The following is a 21,356-nucleotide window of genomic DNA, read 5'->3' as shown; positions in this document are numbered from 1 at the left end:
TAAGTCTTCGGTACGGAGCAATACCTCGACCTAGGAACTTCTAGCATGTTGTTAGTCGCCTCTTACGGCATAAATAATATGCTAATATTGCTTTGATAACATCGACAGAAACAAATACAGTGACACAATCTCATTTTCGTACACCGCTATGCGGAATGCTTATATGCATTTTACAAGTAAAACATTAGTTTGCGAGACATTTTATTTATGTAGAAATAGTTTTCTAGATACCATAGGGAAGATGCAATAATTATCTTTGTACTACTAATGCTCATTTTTTCAAAAAGAATCATAATTCTAAAGAAAGTCAAATATACACGCAATCTCATATTCGTACAGTACACATATTTTTTCAAAAATCAATTGAAATTTCTATAATAAATATTCAATGTGGTAGCTTTTGTTTGTAGTTACAGTTTTCAATCGTATTGGAATGCTGACCACTAGTTTTTGTGTGTATTCAACTTGAATTTTATCCCATTCTTCTAAATAGTAGTTTCTAAGATTATTCTCATTATAATTCGGATAGTTTTGCACTTTTTGTCCAAATATTCCTAATCATTTTTCTAATCAGTTAATAAACGGGGTCCGCAGTGGAGAATCCATAACATTTAAACAATTATAAGTTTACTCTGAACGTTTTTTGCACTCCTTATGCTTTAAGTTCTTCTCCTGATCGAATTTCCAATATCCACCATTTATTAGTAAAAGTACCATTTTACGGAAGCTTTGCTTTAAAATTTATTTTAAGATATTCATATTAAAATACACATTCTGATCCATCATTCCATCAATGGTGACCAAATTTCTAGCACTTCTAGTGAACATATAATACCCCATACAATAACTCCACTGTGCTTAGCTGCTGTTATAAGGCTTTTACGTCCAGATCTGAGTTCGATTTTGTCCACTCGAAACAACAGACATTTGAGTCAAAGATGTTGAATTTCGACTCGTAGACAAAGTTTACAATCTTTCCAATATTCCAATAAAATGTTTCAATGTTGTTTAGTTAATAAAAAATCAATTCTTTGTTTTTCTCATTGATGAACAGCTTTTTGCTCAGAACACAAGCATTGTAATTGTCCGTTCTCCATACATTTCGAGCCGTACCAGAGCAGACTTATACTTAAATGCTATGACTCAATTTATTTACCATGTATATAACCTTAATTACTCGATTTTCCCAAATTTTTCTAATTAAAATTCGTTTATCCCTCAATGTAAATTTTTAAGGTTCAAGTTTTTCGTAATATCTGCTCTACGTTTCGCAACATCAAAGTGTTTAACGACATGTTAAATAGTTGGACACAACCTTTGAACAATTTCAAAGATTTCATGAAGTGGTTTAGCTTCATTTTGGTAAGTAATAATTAGTTTCCGTCCCATAATGGCAGTTAGTTTACTTTGTTTGAACCATTACGTCAATTTGAGGGAATTTCTTAAACCAGTGTAGAGCAAACTGTGCAAATGAACCTTTTTTTGTAGTCATAAAATCTATTTTTCTAAGTAAAACAAAAAAATAAAGAAATAACAGGTCTTAAATTACAAATTAATTGACTTTTCAAAAGTGTACGAATATGAAATTGTGCCATTTTTACACCAAGTAATGATTTTTTTATGTGTAGTGTACGGAAACTTGCACATTTTTGATTACAAATGATAAGAAAATGACAGATGATGATTCTACTACCACATTTACAAAACAATACCTATATTAAATAGGGCAAACATTTAAGAAACAATATTAAACATATACACAAGAGGTGTACGAATATGAGATTGTGTCACTGTATAGCATTTACAGTAACAAAAGCCACTGCTTGGTGTGTTCTCACTTATAATATTTATTGGCAATATTAGTTTATCTGCTAAAATCGATCGAAATAATCGAAAGCTTGGAGGTATCGTTAGATATCGTCATTAGCCTTCGGATAGGCCTTCACAGCTAAAAATCTTCCGGCATTGGCAAGCTTCAGAACGAATAAAATTCCGTTTATTGCTAGCATCTTTGCCCTTAGCAGGGCTGGAAACGTGACATTTTTTTATGAACGTCATAAGCTTACAAACTTTCACGCTGCTGCTCGAGCAGGAAAGTCACCCACATTCGGAAATGGCTGCCTCAACAAAACGCCTGCCTCACGGCTACCAGGCCCGATTCAGTAACGTTTCCACTTGGATGTCAAATTCCAAAATGACAAGTAAAATTCGCCCGCTCCAAATGTGTGCGCGGTTATTACTTTTTTCCGCCATTGTGTAGTTGCCTGTTGAAAGACTTGCATTGCATTATTAAAGTATTTTTTCTACATAGGTAAGTATTCAATTTGTATCTATAAGGACCGATTTCTTTACTGTCGCTTAACACTTAAGCCAGGTTTAAACGTACTGGTGAACCTGGTTTAAAGTTAAGCAAGGGTGAAGAAATCGGCCTAAAGGTAATATTCCCAAAAACACCTGAACTGCGTCGGTTGCTTTTGAGAAAGCGTCTCTCCAATGCCATTTCATTGAATACGCCGTTTTCAACGTCGAATTTTGGTTTTTCCAGAAATTTGTACAAACCTACACGTTAATTAATAACCTAATCTATCTCCTGGTGGCATCGGGTCGTTGAATACCAAATCAGTAAAATGAAATTAAAAACAAACATTTATTATAAATTATTTGCTTAATCATTTTAAGTTTTTCGGAAGGTTCGCCGCCAATTGTCTTGCACAACATATGTACACCTTATGCAGATTATCTTGAATTTGTTGTGTATTTGTCAAAATTTAACCACACAAAATATTAACCTTTTGTTTCAGAGTATCATCGTGTATGTGCGGAAGAAAATAAGCGTTGGATTTGCAAAAAAGCCGTCAAACTAGAAAAAATTTCCAGAAAAAACTGCGGTGGAAGTTTTCGGGGCTCCATTGACACATAAGGAAATTGTGGAGGAGTTTTGCGAGTTAGCGAATAGGTAAGCATTTCGATTTTCTCAATAAATAATACTTTATAGTCAAATGATTGTTTTTCAGTTTATCGTGAAAAATTTCCGGCTCCTAACCAGCCAAACGAACTCGAACCGGTAAGTACTTGTTTTAACCAGTTTTATAACAGGACGGATAGATAATAATATAGTTCGTTCATATTCGACTCGAATCATATTGAAGACTTTTTTTTTCAATAGGTCCAATTCACAAAAGAGAGCCTCTCTTTGTTTACTTTCTCTTTCGTAAATTACTCGGTCACCTTTCTGATTTCCTTTCAACTGTTTGTGTGATAACCTAGTAAAAACCTCGGTCTTTTGAAACATGCTGATAAATGTTTAAAAAGTTTTATGGTTTGCAGTAATAATCGAAAGAGAAAGCAAAATAAGAGGGCTCTCATTTGCAGATTGGACCTAATGAAAAAAAGTCCATATGCCGTTTTAATTGAAAACACCGGAATAAATGTTCTGCATGAGAAAGTGATGTTTAGGACAAAGGTAGTGTAATGCGGATTGGCCGCATAGTCGAGTCCAAGGACTTGAAGCGGTGTAAAGCCGCTAAGAAACCGCCAGGCGAGGTGGTCATAATTTCGCTATCGAAAGTGCAAACAAACTTGTGATCCACTCGTTTGCCCGGTATACTCAAGCATAGGATCTATGCCTATAGTTTAAGGACAGTATGAGAAAAAAAGGCATTAACAATGTTTATTTAGTAACAGGATAGTATTTATTAACATAATTTGTGTGCTGTCCGACTTCGCTGCTTCTTAGTCGGACTTAAACTAGACATCACCTCTATGTTTGAGTAGCAAATAGATCACAGGTTTGAAATAAACAAAATGCATGAAGTGAATAAGCTGATAAAGAAAATATTTGCGAACAGAATTAAAATAACGTATAAAATGAAGTTATTTAATAAAACGACAATCCACCCAGCAATGAGATGAGACATTTCTTACACATATCATTGTTGGATCATGTGAAGTAGGCAGTTTTTTAAATCCGACAAACGTTTAAACCTTCGAACGATGTGTTGAACGCACATCAGTCAAAATGTTAAATCGTTATTATATACTCCACCTACTTTTAGCAAATGATTTAATCGAGATGTGATTTTATAGTATATATAACGCACTACTGAGTCATACGAACTATTCCGTTTTTCCAAACAAGCTTGTCTGCCGAGTATTAACAACAATGTAACATGACATTAGTGCACATACATGGGGGAAGAAGAAGGGGGGGGGAGTGGTTTGGTTATCTAATTTTTCGACTATCACATCACCTGATTTGGTATTCTTAAGATATGTATAACAAACAAAGATGTGGCACAAGGTGCTTAAAGCACACGAACATCCTGTCAATCCTATTCTTTATTGGATTGTCTTCTCTAAAGATATCACCAAAGGGCCGATCATAAATGATGTATTGACAATTGGGTAAGAGCGTGAAATAACATATGAATTTCTGAGATAAAACACTAAAATGAATTTGAGACGTACTAGTGGAGCAGGGACAATAACAATTTGCAATATGGTTGGAGGGCAAATGTATTTTAGACCATTTTTTCTGCGAGATATTGTTTATAGGTGGCCCCCAAATAAAGGATATTTCATAACGAATATCACGTAACATCGATATCAGATTAAGGACAAGTTCGTGGAAAATTGGGAAGCAACATCAATTTAAGCACAGAGAACAGTCGTTCATCTCAAGCATAAAAGTTGTGTAAGAACTTTATGGCACATCCAAAGGTAATTGTGATGTTATCACCAGAGGTGGTTCTGTCGTAATTCCGTTTATTGAATTGACAGTGAACTACACAATTGATGTCCAAGTGACCGTCATAATTATATTAGGATATGCCAGTATGTGACCGTAGTGTTCTAGCGGATATGTGTTCAAATGTCCAAACAAGTATTTTAATCTTGTTTGTTCGAAGCTGTCTGTTGTAACATATTAAAATCAGCAATCATTAATACACACTAGAACAGGAATAGTAACTGGCAGAATAGTTGCAGGGAAATAGATATTCGTGGACAGTACGGTTACCAGTGCTCTCTGATTTATTTAATAGTCGATTGATCCGCTTCAGACCAAGGGGACCCAAAAGAAGATCAGACATAAAATAGAAGCGAAATCAACTCGAAAGTTTAATTGCATTACTGACGACTTAGCACGCGTTGTTAGGAGCATGATACATTGGACTAGTCAAAATAGAGGACTTTTTTATTCATTTCGTTTATTTGATAGGCACAAATGCGTTAGCTTGGCGGTGCCAAATTCTTTTGTTTTTACATTTTGGATTTATGGAAAATGTGCTCAAAATCATTTCTGTAAGCTTACCATGAATTCTAAACACAAAATAAGACATAGAACAGTAGAAAAGAATTTTGTCCAACTTTTTGGCCTAGTTACCCCACAGTGCAACGTTTTTCTATTATTGGTATTTACGGCATACTAGACAAACAAAACTAGCAAGAGAAACAGATGGAACTAATATGCGTTTGTCGTCAACAGTTCTCGAAACGCATCTTTTGCGTCTAGTTAATTTTCGATGGTGCATGCTTCTTTTCATGTAACATTTCCGTTCAACATTTATCGTCACTTTCTACCCACTGGAAACACTAGAGGAAAGGATAAAGTACCATGTTAACCTATGTCCCAAAATCTCCAACCAGAAGGACCATACTTCAAGCATTCCGCTAGCCTACGATGTACACTCAGGTTTTTTTTACGCGGGGGATACGAGCCGCGTAAATGAAAACCGCGTAAATGAAAACCACGTAAATTTCAAAATCCGCGTAAATTTCAAAATCCGCGTAAATGAAAACCGCGTAAATTTCAAAATCCGCGTAAATGAAAACCGCGTAAATTTCAAAATCCGCGTAAATGAAAACCGCGTGAATTTCAAAATCCGCGTAAATGAAGACCACTTAAATTTAAGAATCCGCGATAAAGGGAACCTCATTGATGGATACCGCGTAAATTCCAAAATCCGCGTAAATGAAAACCGCGTAAATTTCAAAAACCGCGTAAATGAAAACCGCGTAAATTTCAAAATCCGCGTAAATGAAAATCGCGTAAATTTCAAAATCCGCGTAAATGAAAACCGCGTAAATTTCAAAATCCGCGTAAAAAATACCGCGCAAAAAAAAACCGCGTAAAAAAAACTTGAGTGTACTGAGTATACTTGTTTTATCCATAGATCTTTTGAACTTTATTCACAAAATTCCACTTTTTTCAGAACAATGCTTACTCAAGTCGCTAGAATCAACCGATCTCAACAAACTAATTGTCAGTAATATCCCTAAGCTAATGGAAAACGGAACCACCGCCGTAACCGCTACCTTGGACTTTTTGGAAACTTCCATGCGCTACTACCTGGATTCGAGTGGTCCATCAAAAAATCGTATCGAAGAATATCTCCTTTTGGTACAGAAAAAATGTTAGTAAAAATAAGTTTTTACTGTTAGCAAAAAACAACCAATGCATACACTTATTTTGAATATAAAACTTTTATTTTGATTACTATTCTTCATTAGTTTAAAAGGAAAACTTTTATTTTGATTATTTATCTTGATTATTTAAAAAGTTTTACTTTCAACCTAATAGTAGGCGTTGGTTGTAGCGGAACCTAGGGCGACTCTGACCTAAAACCGAAATCAGCATTACTTTTACCAATATTTTTTTTTCTGTGTGTAAACAGCGAAGATCCCCCCGTTGTGGACCGGACCGGCACATGCGTTTGCTTTTATTACAGCAAGGGGGCGGGGACCAACACGGCTGAAAAGGATGTCTCTTGCAGTTGTCTATGAACTGGACGACGATGAGCATGAAGTGAACCTCAAAGCTGGAGAGCTGCACAATGATGAAGTTGAAATAGTACCGGAAACGGGAAATAGTGTCTCTGAAAAAAATTCGTAGCAAGGTAAAAGATCACAGCGAATATCGAGTCGAGCGACAACGACATGCAGATGTTGAACGAATCAGACCTGGAAACATAAACAGTCGAAACGATCGTTAAACCGATGCTGTGTTCAAAAACGTAGATCGGAAGCAGGACCACAGGCTGATGATTCTGAAGCACGAGAAAGGCATCCAAAAGTTATGGATCGCATCGTTTGCGAGTTAAGTTTTGATGGTACATACTTTTGTTCTTGAAACATTTCAGTTCTAGATTTGAACAGCAATGCTTTGTTGTAAGCAATATACCTACAATTATTTTTATTTTAATTTCCTCCACAGATATCGAATTAATAGACCGCTATTGCCATGCTTGTCTGATAATCGCCTGCTACAAGGGCCAGTACAAATTCGCGCAATACCTGCTCTTGCTTAATACAGACTGAACCGACGCAGCGGTTGCATCGAATTTGGTTCGCTAAAAATCCTCCAACTACCGAGTCAATACGGTGCTAAATTGAATGTAAATACCTATGGTGCGCATCCTTCAACCAGTTTCTGATAATTGATTTCTTTCTTGTCCTGACTGATTTTACAGGTACAACACTTCTCCTGGCGGATGTGACTAGACCTCCCGGTCTTGGAACACCCTACTATATGTGACTCGGGAAAAGGAATTCGCAGCTTGGTGCACCTAACGTGTATAAGAAACGTGTTGGTTTATGCTCGTTTTGGAAACGAGCGAAGAATGCCGGTTATTACTCTGCGAGAACAACGATCTCACCGCGCTGGTAGAACTGGTGATACACCCAGACGAGGCTGTAGGCGTTGCTTATACGCTGATTCTCGGGCCAGTCTATCAACCCGTATACTAGCTACTATATTCGCTTCCAACCTACTGCATGTACAGACTCAGGTCGTTGCGACCGGTGTGTCAAATTTCGGACGTACGCACTGTCGATGTTGCAATCATACTGTTCAGTCGCATATAAGAATCAACTTTAACAAAAATACTCGCCATCGGAACTTTTTCACTTGCTTCGTCGGATACTGCTACTGTGTACTACTATCAGCACCATTAGTTAGACCATTGCTATAAAAATTTAATAATGTATTATTCACATTAATTTTGTTCTATGCTATGAGTAAAAAAATAAAACATAATAAACGAAAATATATAATTTTCTTTTTTTATTGGTTAACATATATTCACAAGCAATATACAATCAAAACAAAGAAGAAGTAGAAGAACCAAGAACTAGCGGTTGTGGGCACTCTGGCTGCCAGAAGTATAGCAGACGGCTGGCAGCCATGCCTCCCTCAAAACCGATGGGCGAAATCCTGGTAGAAACGGTTGTATCGATTGAGTTGTATTTCTGGCAGCCGCGAGGCAGCCATACACCAGAATGTCTGCCAGCCATTTTTCGCCCGCTGGCAGGCGTGAGGCAGCCGTCTGGCAGCCAGCCTTGAGCGGGCATAGACGAATTTCATGGTTGGTGTACGTATGAATGTTGTTCCTTGGTGTGCGTGAATGCCGCCACACAGTGGTTTTGTTTCCCGCCACCAAGGCTGGAAGAAGCTGGAATTTCATTTTAATGCGAAAGTTCGGGAAAAAACCAACGCGACCGCCACGCTCCAAGAGTACCTAAGCTGTTATGCATGTAAACGGACGAGAGAAAAGCAAAAACGTTCGTGCTGCTGAGCGTGCCTGTTACATGTTCGTGAAAGTTCGGTTATTCGGCTTGCTGCCGTAGTTGGGTTTCGTTCGCTAGCAGTTGCGAATGTATGTGAATGGCCCGTGTGTTAAACTTTCATCATCCGTTGCGTTGGAACTGTTGCAAATTAATTTCATAGCAGCGGTTCAAAATGAATGTAGTGAACGACATTCATGGCTTATATTTGCAAGATTGGAATGTGCGGCAGTCCTTTTTTCGCTTGCTATTGGCGATTTGCGGCAAAGCCAAAATTAGTCATGCGACACCTATGATTCAGCTCATGAACTGGCAAAGTGATACAGTTTGCTTTTTTTCACCCGTAAGTGAGTCGTAGCTTACAACAAAATCTTCATTATCTTCTCGGAAAAAGCTTACCACTGCCAAAACATGAATGAAACGAGTAAGAAATTTAGTTTTATTTGCGCTTATTCTGAAATTACAGCAATTTGCAACTATTTCACTCATACATTTCTTCGAAATGTAATCGGGGTATTATTGTGGTTATAAAAAATCGCTCCATAAATAAAGTTCCAACTCGAAACCGAGACCCAATCAGCACCAATGTCAAACTTCTTTATATTTTGAACTATGTAGGAGATTCAGTGAAGACTATCGGAGAGAAGGATCGGCTGTGCATGATACAAAGCTGACACTTTCCTATTAGCCGGATATATTCTTTCCTCGCGTGATCTGGAGAGTTTCATGAATTTACACCATCTCATGAAGGTTTAGCTTAACTTAGGACGAACGGGAAATGCTGTTGCGGCGGCTACGGTGCTCAACAAATTACATTTCGAAACAGCGCGCATATAGCTCTGCGAATAATATTAGAAACCACTATGTTTTACACTCTTTTCGCAAGATGTTTACTCATCATCTGATAAAATGATGATTTTCCTCCATTTTCATAAACAATTATCAACAAATTGATCGGTAATTTGGTGTTTAAAAGTCATTTTTTACCAATGTTTACAGAAAATATATGCACTATGACAGAACAGAATAAAATCAACAACACTTTCCTCCCAGCGCTATCTGCGAGCGGTTTCAACGTAGAATCGCCAATAGGAAAGGACTTCAAGCAAAATATTAGCGGTCACATAGTATCGTTGAAGGGAAAGTTGTTGGCCATTGGAAATCTATAGTTTTGTATATTTACAATGCGCTGATGCGTCAAAATGGAAATGTTTTCAACTTTTTAGTAATGAGTTTTATATTGAAGGAGAAGTTGTTGGCCGTTGAAAATCAATAGTTTTGTACATTTACAATGCGCAGGGGGGTCCGCCGATGCGTCAAAATGGAAATGTTTTCAAGTTTTCAGTAATGAGTTTTATAATCTGGTTGCAGTTGAAATCGAAATAGTGAACTGGCGCCTTTCGATCTTTCTCCTGTTTAGCTCTTGCCCAACTAAAGCGCATCTGGTATAGATGATGTACACAATAAAACAAAAGGCGCAAGTTCGAAGTTCGATTTTCAACTGCAACCAGAATATTGAAGGAGAAGTTGTTGGCCGTTGAAAATAAATAGTTTTGTACATTTACAATGTGCAGGGGGTGCGCCGACGAACCAAAATGTTTTTTTTTCAACTTATTGGTAATGAATTTTATATTGAAGAAGTTGTTGGCCATTCAAAATCAATAGTTTTGGACATTTACAATACACAGGGGGTCTGCCGATGCGCCAAAATTGATTTTTTTCAACATTTTGGTAATAAGTTTTATATTGAAGAAGAAGTTGTTGGCCATTCAAAAACAATAGGGGGTTTGCCGATGTGTCAAACTGGAACTGTTTTCAACTTTTTAGTAAAGATATTGAATTGTAAATCTTCGGCCTCTGAAAATTAATAGTTTTGACATTTACAATGCGCAGGAGGGTCCGCCGATGCGTCAAAATGGAAATATTTTCAACTTTTTGGTAATGAGTTTTATATTGAAGGGGAAGTTGTTGGCCATTCAAAATCAATAGTTTTGGACATTTACAATGCGCAGGGGAGTCCGCCGAATGGTGAAAATGGAAATATTTTCAACTTTTTAGTAATGAGTTTTACATTGAAGGGGGAATTGTTGGCTGTTGAAAACCAATAGTTTAAGATCAAGAGTTTAAGAGCGATTCAAGCTTCACTACAAAAGCCTGCAAATTGAGAATATAAACGAACGAATTATGATCATATCTATTGCAGTTTCGCGAATGAACGACAAATCACGGCGCGTTTCCTCATACATTCCGTGCAGATTTTTGGTTTTTTGATTTGTCCCATCAATCGGACCCTGGGACACTTTATAATGCTACATCTTCCAGTTCAATCCAAGCTGCTCATTTTTACTTCCACGAAGGAAACATACAGCATAATCAAAAATATGTGTTATTGAATTCGAACAAATACTGTGTATTGCATCAAACAATAAAATAATTGGTGTGAATCGAGGATTGAAAATATATTTTCATTAAAAACAATAATAAACTCTTAATTTGAGAAATTCTGTTGTAATTTCAGTAAACTGTAAGTAAATGTTATTTAATTCAATCAATTAATGTTTTGTCTCACAACCAATAACTTTATTTATTTTATATAAAATAAAAATCTTTCACGAGTCGAATCAAAATTCTCACAGAGCACTTCTACATAATATTTATTGCGTAACCTTATTTTCTACATTTTCCTTTGCATTTTCCTTACATTCTTTATCGAGCGCTCAGTCGAGTTAGAAGTCTTTTATTGTCAGTCCGTACACTCTATAGCGACAAATAGTGCTAATCCGCGTTCAAGGTTATTTCGCGCACTCTACGCCTAGTCGAGGTTTCAGTATTTTTTCCCTTCTTTTGTGTTTCTGTTTCTGAGTACCGTTAGCCAGTCAGTGACCAGTGAAGCAGCGTTCTTCTAGTAAGTCGTCTGGATACCGTTACATACACAAGATAAGTATTAGTTTACGTTTCCCATTCTTGGTTCTTTTATTAACGTGTACTAGGCCCGTGCAAAAATGACTTCCCCTGACGGCGGTTCATCTCAATGTGAGATGGACTTCGAAACAAAATCGGCTTCCCGGCTCAAAGTATATCAAAGCTCGGCCACCGGGCCCTTCGTGATCTTCTTCCGGACAAAGAAAAAAAGTGTTTGATTTTGTTGCAGATTTCTCGGGTTCTAGCGGACCGGTATTCGGCCGTGACAGAGATATCGAAAATTTGCCCTGATAAGCTTCGGGTGGTTGTTAACAGTTTGACTCAGGCAAACGATATTGCTGGCTACGGGTCCTTTACGAAGGAGTACAGGGTGTATATTCCAGCTAACAGGGTTGAAGTCAATGGGGTCGTTTCCGATTCGAGTCTGAATTGTGAGGACCTGCTAAAATATGGGACTGGCTGTTTCAAAGACCCCATGCTTAAGCCTGTGAAGATCCTGGAGTGCAAACGTTTGCATTCAGCATCAGTCGCGTCGGGTGACCTTCGCAGGTTCTGCTCTACACGACTACCTCCTCTTTGACAAGGTTCGTCAACTTGTTCGTCTCTTTGTGCCGCGGGTCATGAACTGTACGAATTGAAAACAATTGGGACACACAGCCTCCCATTGTAGCAATAGAGCCCGTTATGGGAAATGCGATGGGAATCATGTGAATGAATTCTGTGGTAGAGATGTCGAAAAGTGTCTCTACTGTGAGGGAAACCTACATGAACTCTCTTCATGTCCCGCGTACAAACAGCGCGAGGAGAATCTTAAGCGTTCCCGACGCTCTAAGCAGAAATGCTTAAGATAGCTACGCCACCTGTCTCTACGAACATCTATACCAACTTGTCTACTGACGAAGGCGACTGTGATGAACCCCAGTAGGGAACATCTTCAGCTGTGCCTTGAAGCAATAGAAAAAGGAGGAACATTTCCTCTCCCAAGCTTCGTCGTAAAAGCCAGACGGTGTCTCTTCATGGCCCCCCTAAAATAACTACTCAAGGAAGTACTGGTGCAAAACCGAAGCAAGTCGCTCCCGGTTTCAGTAACCTGAGCTCAGAAAAGGAGTTACCAGCACTTCCAGGAACATCAAAAACCCCAAGTGTTCCCATATCTCAGCCATAGAATGAAAACAGCGCTGGCTTAATAAATTTCTCTGACATTGTGGACCGTATTCTGACAGCTTTAAATATTTCTGACCCCCTTAAAAGCATTTTGATAAGCTTTCTCCCCGCAGTAAAAACATTCTTGATGAAATTCACTGCGAAATGGCCTCTCCTCTCAGTCTATCCTCCAATCCATGGTGGGACAAAGAGTGCTCAGACGTTTACGCGGAGAAGGCCGCTGCGTATAAAACCGTTCGGGACGACGGGCTGCCAGCTAGCTACCGACAGTACGCGATGGCGGAAACATGCATGAAGAGTTTGATGAAAGCCAAAAAACGTAGCTACTGGCGCCGGTTCGTCGACGGACTAACGAGAGAAACATCGATGAGCATTCTATGGAGTACGGCTCGCCGCTTACGAAACCGAAACAGTACTAACGAGAGCATGGAATATTCAAACCGTTGGATATTCGATTTTGCCATGAAGGTTTGTCCGGATTTCGCCCTGCACAGAAGACCTACCGCGCTGCGTCCCCATGACATTTTGTACATACATACATACACACATACACACGTACACACATACAGACATTGTTTCAATTTGTCGAGCTGAGTCGATTGGTATATGAGACTCGGCCCTCCGGGTCTCGGAAAAAGTTTTCAAAGTTGGAGCGAATCCTATACATTTCTTTTATAAGAAATGTAAAAAACACTAATACAGTAATGTTTCGATTATATCACGGTCGTTCTGTATTTTAGCGTGATATATTTGAAGCGTGATATATTCAAAACAAAACAATATACATTTAAGCATTAACCCATGTATTTCTATAAACAAAAAGTCATAAAAGTTAAAGTCAGTCAAAAAGAATTAATTATAGTAGGGTAATGAGCCTATTTTTACCATGTTTCTATTACCACCTATTTGAAGCCGTTGGTTAGAGCAGCGTCTGTCATCTTTGTTCAATGCATTGGGTCAAATGGTATGGCATCAGCGGATAATTTTTCTCCACACAACTTCACTTTACGTATCCCGTACCTTTTCTTAAAATTGTTGAACTACCCAAAACTAAACTTGAAGGAATCTGGCACGTTAAAGTTTTTGGCAAATATCTTGACTATTAAAACAATTTATTCGAAGAGACAACGATTCATTCCTCGTTGTATCAACATTCATAAAAATAGTCACATGTCCAATTCTTGATGTTGTCCTTCCAAAAGGAAAGTATTCACATCAATTCAAGAGAAAATGCATATCTCGGCATACCTAACATATCTTGCGTATTTTATTTATCTCATTATGTTGTTAGATTTTCCTGCGGATAACTAACAATTAAGCGAATAAAAAAGAAGTCGATTTTTTTATCCGGTAAACCAGGCGCCCGCTTTAAGACACGGCAAATGAGTTACAAAGATTCTAAAACAAAAATTGGAATCGATCGAAAGATATTTCGACAATCCTAGTGATTACAACAACGGTTTTGGTAAAACATGATTTCGAGATTATTCACGTAAGTTTTACGCCCCCCCGGCCCACGTAAAGGAATAAGATGAACAGTGCTATAACTTTGCTTTCACTGCTTAGACCTCTACAAAAATTTAAGATACTTTCTTAAGAATTTATACTTTAAGATAAAAGAATAAAAAGTTCGACTTTTTGACCGACCTCATCATATATAAACCCTTAACGAAATCGTCCGAAACCCACTAATAGACTCATTACCCTAAATGCAAATAAGCAAATTAATAGTAAACAAATATTCGAAGTGCCAGGACACAACATGTGGCTTAACTGGATCCAAATTTAGTGTGCCTTTTCTGTTTTTCAAAAAGCGTGATATAATCGAGACAAAACCGTGATATAATCGAGAGTGATATAAACGAGTATTGATATAAACGCATAGTGATATAATCGAAACATCACTGTAGTAAAAAATCGGGCTTGTTCTTGTTAACAATTGGTTTCTTCGCTTAACTTTTGCAATTTTTGAACTGTTAATGGTTCATGCATGCCTGCAAAAGAGATTATAACTCATAGTTGGAACCTGTGTACATTTTTCGCGACCTGTCAAGCTACCCGTACATTCACGCTCTGCTGAAAATATGTCATGTCGCAAACTGGTTAGCTTCCAAGCCTCGACGGTTGGTCTCGTGACATGTCATGGAAACTAAATGCGCCATCGGTCTTGAGACTGGTCATGAGGATAATTTACCTGTCGCACGCAAGCCGATACCAGTCACAAAGTTTACGAACCTGTACAAAGATGAACATTTTGTCTTGGTTTGCTAGTTTGACCTGTATCTTATTCTTGATCGTTTAAGTACCGTGCAGAGTAGACTGCCCAGAAAAATAATGAATTTTTGAAAACTCAATCGGCCCACCCCTGATTCGATTTCTAGTCCCACCAGGATTTCTTGCACCAAATTTGAAGTAAATCGGACAAGTCTAGCTACCGGACCAACGTGCCTGAAGTTTGTATGAGATTTTTCGACAATTTACATGGAGAAAACCCACTAACTCGCATTTTTTCCGCTTGGTGGCACTGTATGCATCGTATTATCACTGAAAGTGAAAATTAGAAAGATAATTTAATTGTCTACAACTTCGTCGAAGACTGCTAGTCAATCCGGCTTTGTTGAAAGAAGTCATTAAAATTTTAACGAAGTGATGTCTGAGTCAGTTTTCCATGGGGCCTAGCAGTGCAAGGTTGTGTATCAGTACTCGATTCCCACGAACTATACATTTTTGTGAAATAACCGTTAGGTTTAGCTCAATAGTATGTTCAGAAGAATTGTACCACATAATACGAGTTATGTTTTGGTTAGAAAATTTTAGTTCCAACTATGACCGTATAGAGGGCGCCAACACTAACTTTTCATAGAAGAGAGACAGAATATCGAGATGTCCGGGAGAATTATTGAAAAATGCCTGTTCCCTTCGTGATCTTCTTCCGGACAAAGAAAAAAAGTGTTTGATTTTGTTGCAGATTTCTCGGGTTCTAGCGGACCGGTATTCGGCCGTGACAGAGATATCGAAAATTTGCCCTGATAAGCTTCGGGTGGTTGTTAACAGTTTGACTCAGGCAAACGATATTGCTGGCTACGGGTCCTTTACGAAGGAGTACAGGGTGTATATTCCAGCTAACAGGGTTGAAGTCAATGGGGTCGTTTCCGATTCGAGTCTGAATTGTGAGGACCTGCTAAAATATGGGACTGGCTGTTTCAAAGACCCCATGCTTAAGCCTGTGAAGATCCTGGAGTGCAAACGTTTGCATTCAGCATCAGTCGCGTCGGGTGACCTTCGCAGGTTCTGCTCTACACGACTACCTCCTCTTTGACAAGGTTCGTCAACTTGTTCGTCTCTTTGTGCCGCGGGTCATGAACTGTACGAATTGAAAACAATTGGGACACACAGCCTCCCATTGTAGCAATAGAGCCCGTTATGGGAAATGCGATGGGAATCATGTGAATGAATTCTGTGGTAGAGATGTCGAAAAGTGTCTCTACTGTGAGGGAAACCTACATGAACTCTCTTCATGTCCCGCGTACAAACAGCGCGAGGAGAATCTTAAGCGTTCCCGACGCTCTAAGCAGAAATGCTTAAGATAGCTACGCCACCTGTCTCTACGAACATCTATACCAACTTGTCTACTGACGAAGGCGACTGTGATGAACCCAAGTAGGGAACATCTTCAGCTGTGCCTTGAAGCAATAGAAAAAGGAGGAACATTTCCTCTCCCAAGCTTCGTCGTAAAAGCCAGACGGTGTCTCTTCATGGCCCCCTAAAATAACTACTCAAGGAAGTACTGGTGCAAAACCGAAGCAAGTCGCTCCCGGTTTCAGTAACCTGAGCTCAGAAAAGGAGTTACCAGCACTTCCAGGAACATCAAAAACCCCAAGTGTTCCCATATCTCAGCCATAGAATGAAAACAGCGCTGGCTTAATAAATTTCTCTGACATTGTGGACCGTATTCTGACAGCTTTAAATATTTCTGACCCCCTTAAAAGCATTTTGATAAGCTTTCTCCCCGCAGTAAAAACATTCTTGATGAAATTCACTGCGAAATGGCCTCTCCTCTCAGTCTATCCTCCAATCCATGGTGGGACAAAGAGTGCTCAGACGTTTACGCGGAGAAGGCCGCTGCGTATAAAACCGTTCGGGACGACGGGCTGCCAGCTAGCTACCGACAGTACGCGATGGCGGAAACATGCATGAAGAGTTTGATGAAAGCCAAAAAACGTAGCTACTGGCGCCGGTTCGTCGACGGACTAACGAGAGAAACATCGATGAGCATTCTATGGAGTACGGCTCGCCGCTTACGAAACCGAAACAGTACTAACGAGAGCATGGAATATTCAAACCGTTGGATATTCGATTTTGCCATGAAGGTTTGTCCGGATTTCGCCCTGCACAGAAGACCTACCGCGCTGCGTCCCCATGACATTTTGTACATACATACATACACACATACACACGTACACACATACAGACATTGTTTCAATTTGTCGAGCTGAGTCGATTGGTATATGAGACTCGGCCCTCCGGGTCTCGGAAAAAGTTTTCAAAGTTGGAGCGAATCCTATACATTTCTTTTATAAGAAATGTAAAAAACACTAATACAGTAATGTTTCGATTATATCACGGTCGTTCTGTATTTTAGCGTGATATATTTGAAGCGTGATATATTCAAAACAAAACAATATACATTTAAGCATTAACCCATGTATTTCTATAAACAAAAAGTCATAAAAGTTAAAGTCAGTCAAAAAGAATTAATTATAGTAGGGTAATGAGCCTATTTTTACCATGTTTCTATTACCACCTATTTGAAGCCGTTGGTTAGAGCAGCGTCTGTCATCTTTGTTCAATGCATTGGGTCAAATGGTATGGCATCAGCGGATAATTTTTCTCCACACAACTTCACTTTACGTATCCCGTACCTTTTCTTAAAATTGTTGAACTACCCAAAACTAAACTTGAAGGAATCTGGCACGTTAAAGTTTTTGGCAAATATCTTGACTATTAAAACAATTTATTCGAAGAGACAACGATTCATTCCTCGTTGTATCAACATTCATAAAAATAGTCACATGTCCAATTCTTGATGTTGTCCTTCCAAAAGGAAAGTATTCACATCAATTCAAGAGAAAATGCATATCTCGGCATACCTAACATATCTTGCGTATTTTATTTATCTCATTATGTTGTTAGATTTTCCTGCGGATAACTAACAATTAAGCGAATAAAAAAGAAGTCGATTTTTTTATCCGGTAAACCAGGCGCCCGCTTTAAGACACGGCAAATGAGTTACAAAGATTCTAAAACAAAAATTGGAATCGATCGAAAGATATTTCGACAATCCTAGTGATTACAACAACGGTTTTGGTAAAACATGATTTCGAGATTATTCACGTAAGTTTTACGCCCCCCCCGGCCCACGTAAAGGAATAAGATGAACAGTGCTATAACTTTGCTTTCACTGCTTAGACCTCTACAAAAATTTAAGATACTTTCTTAAGAATTTATACTTTAAGATAAAAGAATAAAAAGTTCGACTTTTTGACCGACCTCATCATATATAAACCCTTAACGAAATCGTCCGAAACCCACTAATAGACTCATTACCCTAAATGCAAATAAGCAAATTAATAGTAAACAAATATTCGAAGTGCCAGGACACAACATGTGGCTTAACTGGATCCAAATTTAGTGTGCCTTTTCTGTTTTTCAAAAAGCGTGATATAATCGAGACAAAACCGTGATATAATCGAGAGTGATATAAACGAGTATTGATATAAACGCATAGTGATATAATCGAAACATCACTGTAGTAAAAAATCGGGCTTGTTCTTGTTAACAATTGGTTTCTTCGCTTAACTTTTGCAATTTTTGAACTGTTAATGGTTCATGCATGCCTGCAAAAGAGATTATAACTCATAGTTGGAACCTGTGTACATTTTTCGCGACCTGTCAAGCTACCCGTACATTCACGCTCTGCTGAAAATATGTCATGTCGCAAACTGGTTAGCTTCCAAGCCTCGACGGTTGGTCTCGTGACATGTCATGGAAACTAAATGCGCCATCGGTCTTGAGACTGGTCATGAGGATAATTTACCTGTCGCACGCAAGCCGATACCAGTCACAAAGTTTACGAACCTGTACAAAGATGAACATTTTGTCTTGGTTTGCTAGTTTGACCTGTATCTTATTCTTGATCGTTTAAGTACCGTGCAGAGTAGACTGCCCAGAAAAATAATGAATTTTTGAAAACTCAATCGGCCCACCCCTGATTCGATTTCTAGTCCCACCAGGATTTCTTGCACCAAATTTGAAGTAAATCGGACAAGTCTAGCTACCGGACCAACGTGCCTGAAGTTTGTATGAGATTTTTCGACAATTTACATGGAGAAAACCCACTAACTCGCATTTTTTCCGCTTGGTGGCACTGTATGCATCGTATTATCACTGAAAGTGAAAATTAGAAAGATAATTTAATTGTCTACAACTTCGTCGAAGACTGCTAGTCAATCCGGCTTTGTTGAAAGAAGTCATTAAAATTTTAACGAAGTGATGTCTGAGTCAGTTTTCCATGGGGCCTAGCAGTGCAAGGTTGTGTATCAGTACTCGATTCCCACGAACTATACATTTTTGTGAAATAACCGTTAGGTTTAGCTCAATAGTATGTTCAGAAGAATTGTACCACATAATACGAGTTATGTTTTGGTTAGAAAATTTTAGTTCCAACTATGACCGTATAGAGGGCGCCAACACTAACTTTTCATAGAAGAGAGACAGAATATCGAGATGTCCGGGAGAATTATTGAAAAATGCCTGTTCTACAAATTTGTGGAAGACACCTAATTTCTATCTCTCTCCGTTGAAAAGTTAGTGTTGGCGCCCTCTATGCGGTATAATGTGGAACCAAAATTTTCTAACCAAAACATGACTCCTATTATTTACTACAATTCTCCTGAACATACTATTGAGCCAAATTTAACGGTTATTTCTCAAAAATGATTAGTTCGTGCGCATCGAGTACTGATGCACAACCATGCACTGCTAGGCCCTATGGAAAACTGACTCAGACATCACTTCGCTAAAAGTTTAATAACTTCTTTTAGCAAAGCCGGATGCACTAGTAGCCTTCGACAAAGTTGTAGACAATTAAATTATCTTTCTTATTTTTACTTACAGTGATAATACGATGTGAACAGTGCCACCTAGTGGCGAAAATGTAAGCTAGCGGCTTTTCTCCATGTAAATTGTCGAAAAATCTCATACAAACTTCAGGCACGTTGGTCCGGTAGCTAGACTTGTCCGATTTGCTTCAAATTCGGAACAAGTACTCCTGGTGGGACTAGAAATCGATTCGGGGGTGGGCCGATAGAGGTCATTTTTTCCTGTCACTCTAATGCAGAGGCAGATAAATGGAATTGTGGACGCTATATATATATATATATATATATATATATATATATATATATATATATATATATATATATATATATATATATATATATATATATATATATATATATATATATATATATATATATATATATATATATATATATATATATATTCAATTATTTTGAACTTTTTTCAACGTTTTGATAACAAATGTTGTTTGTTTTTGTGAGTTGTAATGAGTTGAAAATCAATATTTTAGACAATCAAAAAATCGGTAGAGAATTCGTTGGGGAATGGGTGTGATATTAGCTTAGGAACTTGGCGGGTTCCCCGGGGGCGTCATGAACCGTCATAGGTGGCCAACGTGGTCAAAGCTGCTTTGATTGATCATTAGTGATCCAGACCCGCAAACTAGAGTAATGTTACATCAATTTTAATATGTTTAACATTATTTGAACATCATGGTGGTACCAGTTTATATGGGAATTTGCTGTGTGACCGCACTCTTCAACCCGTAACTCCGGAACCGGAAGTCGGATCAACTATTCAATAGCAGCTTATGGGAGCGTTGTACCTTTCAGATGAAACTAAGTTTGCGAAAATCGGTTCAGCCATCTCTGAGAAAATTGTGAGTTTAAATGACACACACACATACACACATACATACACACACAGACATTTACCGATCTCGACGAACTGAATCGAATGGTGTATGACACTCGGCCCTCCGGGCCTCGGTTTAAAAGTCGATTTTTACAGTGATTGCATAGCCTTTCTTTATATGAGAAAGGCAAAACGTTATGCATTTAAAGGTTAACTATATTTTGCACTATATGTGTATTTAATGATTACAATAAGTATAGAAATGTATTGTTTATGTATAATATAACTGGTAGCAGTGTAACTAATGTTAGACGGAATCAATTTTTATAGTCAAGTGCAGAGGAATGCGCTACACCGCATAATACGACGTCACTACAAAACTTTGGACTAAATTTGCAGTACATATCGAAAGCCCGTTTTTAGGAATACAAAACTGATAGTTTCCAAATAGTTTATGATGTCTTTGGCAAATTTGTTAGTTTTTTTGGCGATTTTTTCAAATGGTTAGAATTAGGGTGGTCCTTGTGGTTAGGGTGTTCAAAGTATCGGCTATTTAGATGTGTGAAGTTTACCTGCGCAATGTCCTACAATATAATACAAATAAATTAAAGCAAGTTTGCTGAATAAACAAGGCTATCTATAATGGTTAAATTGTTATGATTTTTTTTAAAAAGATTTGAGATAGGGTGGCTCTTGAAAAATCGGGTTGCTTG

The 21,356-nt window shown here is 38.2% G+C and overlaps 1 protein-coding gene and 1 long non-coding RNA gene across 6 annotated transcripts in view; one reads left to right on the top strand and one right to left on the bottom strand.

The window, feature by feature from the left end:
- LOC131682810 (polypeptide N-acetylgalactosaminyltransferase 2-like) overlaps positions 1 to 21,356 on the bottom strand; it is a 278,322-nt gene that overhangs the window by 174,772 nt on the left and 82,194 nt on the right. The window lies entirely within an intron of this gene.
- On the top strand, positions 2,184 to 8,034 carry LOC131682811 (uncharacterized). The gene is made up of 7 exons (XR_009304159.1): positions 2,184 to 2,311; positions 2,802 to 2,956; positions 3,015 to 3,064; positions 6,213 to 6,413; positions 6,675 to 7,109; positions 7,214 to 7,394; positions 7,470 to 8,034. It is a non-coding gene; the product is annotated as an uncharacterized LOC131682811 (long non-coding RNA).

The sequence above is a fragment of the Topomyia yanbarensis genome, chromosome 2, assembly GCF_030247195.1.
Source record: "Topomyia yanbarensis strain Yona2022 chromosome 2, ASM3024719v1, whole genome shotgun sequence".
Lineage (NCBI taxonomy): Eukaryota > Metazoa > Arthropoda > Insecta > Diptera > Culicidae > Topomyia > Topomyia yanbarensis.
Note: the sequence above shows the minus strand (reverse complement) of the source record. Positions and strands in the feature narration are given on the sequence as shown.